The following is a 3,670-nucleotide window of genomic DNA, read 5'->3' as shown; positions in this document are numbered from 1 at the left end:
CGAATGCAGATCAAAGTGTACTATTTGCTATTTTTTTTCTTCTGTTATGTTTTGTTTCCTCTTCCTGGTGGTTCCTCCTATTGGTTCTAATTCTTCCTTACAACATCACTAATGTGAAAATATGTTTAATAGGAATGTATATGTATCGCCTATATCAGATTTCACACTGTCTTGGGAGGGGGGTAGAAAAGGAGGGGGAGAAAAACTTTAAAACTCAAAAGTTTATGGAAGTGATTGTTGATAAATCAAAATAAATTAATTGAAATTAAAAAAAATAAAAAAAAAAAAAGAATAGGATCCCAACTCAAGCCCGGTTAAGACCAAGTCCAGGGCTCTTTCTATTACACCATCCTCCTTTCCTTCAGGCTAGGCCTTTCAAAAATTTCCACTTCAAGCTTGTTTAAGTGAAGGTCAGAAAAGTGATTGGATAACAACAACACCAAAAATCATAAGAAAAAAAAACAAGTTTTTTTCCAAAGACTTTTTTTTTGAGGCAACTTGGGTTAAGTGACTTGCCCAGGGTCACACAGGTAGTGTCTGAGGTCATATTTGAGTCCTCCTGACTCCAGGACCCTTGCTCTATCCACTGTACCATCTAGCTACTCCTTTTCCAAAGCCTTAAAAAATATTTTCAGCCCCCCAAAATTAAAAAACAACCACAACACACAGGCAAAGAATTAGGTTTTGTTTTGGGTGGTTTTTTTAAGAGATGGACTACATCCTTATGTTTATTAAATGTGATCATTTTAGGATACACAGTCCATTTTTATATTTCTCAACTAAATGATATTAGATCCATAAAAGAAAATGAAATCTATATTGTACATATTTCTATTTTCAAAAAAAAACCAAAATAGGAAATTTTTTTTAATACTTCAATATTCCAATGATGAACTCATCCCTGTGGATTGTTTCTCCATTACTCAAAAACACAGCCCATCTAAATCTTTTCCTCTTAGGGGCCTCTTATCTACACTCTCAAGGCCCACCCCATATATAAAGGTAAGAAAGCTCTCAAGATCCCCTGGCATTTTACAGATACTGATGGACCATGAAAACTCTCCATTTGTTATCATTCTCTATGTGTCCAACCTACCTCCTCTTCCACTCCATGTCTCTTACTCCCCATTGGTAATATTCCAAATCATATTTGCACCACCATCACCACCACCAACACCACCGCCATCACCACCACTCCCATTGCCTTCTGGGTGAACTGAAACTTTTGATTCCTCAGAGATTTTGTTTTTCCATTTATCACAGACCGCCCTCTAGCAATATTATTTAACAATAATATTGGTGTTTTAAAAATGGGGCTCTGTTTCAGGGAAAAGCCTGGGGTCAAATGCCACACAATTCACTATGTGTATTGAAGCCTGTTCCTTTCTCCTATTCAGTTCATTTTCCCAGGAGCAGTGTCAGTCCAAGATATATGTACTGTTGGACCAATTCTTTAGATCACCCATCTATCTGCATAAGAATATGTAGTTTGGGAGATAGTCATTCTTCATCCACTTGGTTTTTCCTGTTTGAATAGTAAGGCCAGGCTCTTTTGAGTGACTATGATCTCATTTAGGAGGCTCTGCAATGTTCTGGAGCTTGATGGCAATCAGCACATTTGTGCTGATTTACAAACTATATCTTGGGGGCTGGGAGAAGCGAGGCACTTCATCATCAATAAGGAATTTCATTTCCATTGGGATTCAGCACTGGACATTCTTCATGACAGTGGTGAGCACCTCTGGAGAGCATATTCCTCTCTGCCAGCTAGGTGGCAAAGTGATTAGGCAATTGTGCCTGGAATCAGAGGATTTGAGTTTAAATCTGGTCTCAGATACTTCTAGCTGTGTGACCCTGCGCAAGTCACTTAACCTCTATCTGCCTCAGTTTCTTCAACTGTAAAATGGGGATAACTATAGCACCAACCTCACAGGGTTGTTGTGAGGACTAAATAAGATATTTATAAAGCACTTAGCATATTGCCTAGCACATAGTAGGCATTTAATAAAAGTTTATTCCTTTTCCCTTCCCTGTTTTATACCTCACTTGATATTAATTATCAGAGAACTATGTAAAAGTTCTTTCTGGGGTTTTCATGACTTAAAAGTGGGTGTAAATGTTAGATTTCACTTTATATCATGAGCCTTCACCCCCCAAAATCCACCAGTCTCTACTAGAAGCTGATGATGCTGACCCACTCAATTCTCTTTCTCTCTATCTCTGTGTCTTTCTATCTATCTCTACTTTTCCGGGTCTTTCTCTATCTCTGTCTCTCTATCTCTCTTTCACCCCTCCTCCATTTCTGAATCCACCCACTAGCCCTATACTTTTCCTCTATCTTAACTATCATAAACTCTGCTTTCCATCAGTGAGTCTTTCCAGGTTGATCCCTTTCCTCCCCAATGGAAAGAAAATTATTCTTCTCTTCAGTGCATGTACCCCCTCCACCAACACATTAAAATGTCTTCATTAATTGCCAGGGCCAAAAAAATATCATCACCTAGTGGCCACTTATCATCTCTGAACTGATGCAGTTTGGGGTTGCTGGGAAACTCAAAATGTCAGGGCATAGGGCAGCTTCCGCCTGGAAAGAATTCATGGGGCAGCTAGGTGGCACAGTGGATAGAGCTCCCAGCCTTGGAGTCAGGAGGTCCTGAGTTCAAATCTGGCCTCAGACACTTGACACTTACCAACTGTATGACCCTAGGCAAGTCACTTAACCTCCACTGCCTCAATTTAAAAAAAAAAAAAGAAAGAATTCATGCACTCAAACCAACTTCCAGTCAAAGTGGCAAGGTTTATTGTAATGCTAATAGAAGTGGGCTAGATTCCTAATGAATCTGCAACTCAATGGGGGTGAATCTGATACTTATATACAAAAAAGGAACAGTGAAAAGATCTGGATGGGATTAAGGGGTGGTAAATAGCCTGGGGTGGGATACCCTATTTCACTATTGAAAGTAGTGAAGTAGTTTAGAGTGGGTCAAGAGCAACTGTGAAAGGAATATTGACTGTGAAAGGAATATTGACTGTGAAAGGACTGTCAAGTATCTAGGCGGGCTGGGGTGAGCCAGATGCTTTAGGTGAGATGCCAGTGATCTGGGCTGCTGAAATGTGTGGGAAAATTCAGGGACTGGGTTGTTTTCAATGACATGGTCTTTTCCTTTTAGGGGTCCAGGTCCTATCACCCCATCAGAACTTAGATGTGTTGATGCTATTATAATGGACAGTATGGTCACCAAATCCATGCTTGGAGCTTTTCTATCTTTTCTTCTACTGATCTGCCTTTAAGAACCCAGGGCTATTTCCATGGCAGAACGAGTCATTGGATAAAGACTTCAATGAAGGAACAGTTTCAATTAAAGACATTAAAAATCACTAGAGGCAAATTCAAAGCAAAGGCTGGATGGGCGTGTGACAAAACCGTATTCATGCTTTGGTTAGGGGTTGGAATAGATTGATCAATCAACCAACAAGTATTTATAAAGTTCCTGCTATGTTCCAAGAATTGTACTAGGCACTATGGATACTAAGCCAAAAATAAAACATACCCTACCCTCAAGGAGCTTACATTCTATCTCAGCAGATTACCTCTGAAGTTCTTTCCAACTTGGAGATTCTATGATTTTAGGTTAAAAGGTATGTGTAGAGAGGACAGTGGGGAGGGAAG

The sequence above is a fragment of the Vombatus ursinus genome, unplaced genomic scaffold, assembly GCF_900497805.2.
Source record: "Vombatus ursinus unplaced genomic scaffold, bare-nosed wombat genome assembly UNPS02014798.1, whole genome shotgun sequence".
NCBI lineage: Eukaryota > Metazoa > Chordata > Mammalia > Diprotodontia > Vombatidae > Vombatus > Vombatus ursinus.
The sequence above is the reverse complement of the archived record's forward strand: the minus strand, read 5'-3'. Positions refer to the sequence as shown.